This window comes from Otolemur garnettii, unplaced genomic scaffold (assembly GCF_000181295.1).
Source record: "Otolemur garnettii isolate 467f Iridium unplaced genomic scaffold, OtoGar3 scaffold00091, whole genome shotgun sequence".
NCBI lineage: Eukaryota > Metazoa > Chordata > Mammalia > Primates > Galagidae > Otolemur > Otolemur garnettii.
The window spans coordinates 6,891,762-6,892,327 of NW_003852486.1; the positions used below are offsets into that span (position 1 = coordinate 6,891,762).

The window sequence follows — 566 nt, forward strand, 5'->3', positions numbered from 1 at the left end:
AGTCAGTCACAAGAAGACCAAAACTTAAGTTTTATCATATGTAGTACCTGGACTAGTAAAATTCATACAAAGTGGTCACTATTAGGAGCTGGTTAGAGTGGGGAATGAGCACTTGTTTAGAGGGGATGGAGTTTTAGTTTCCCCTAAGTTGAAAAGACCTGGATATTCACTGCACAACAATGTAAGTAACTTAACACTACTGAAATTTACACTTAACTATGGTTAAGATGTTGGATATTATGTTAGCTATATTTTACAATTTAAAAAAATTGTTCTCTGCTATATCAAAGTAGATTTCTATGTGGTATTTTTCTACTTTTGCTTTATATGTAGGTTGTTTATCTGGTGTGAACTTTATGGTGCTGAACAAGGTGAGAGTTTTGGTTAAAGACTCTCCCACATTTACTACATTCATAAGGCCTCTATCCAGTATGAATTCTCTGATGTTTAGTAAGGCTGGAGTTGTATCTAAAGACTTTGCCACATTCGCTGCACTCATAAGGCCGTTCTCCATTATGAACTCTCTGATGACTAATGAGTGGAGAGCTGTCCACAAAAAATTTCCA

General features: G+C 35.7%; 1 pseudogene; it reads right to left on the reverse strand.

The window, feature by feature from the left end:
* Positions 1-11: 11 nt before the first annotated feature.
* LOC111727038 overlaps positions 12-566 on the reverse strand; it is a 13,100-nt pseudogene continuing 12,545 nt past the window's right edge.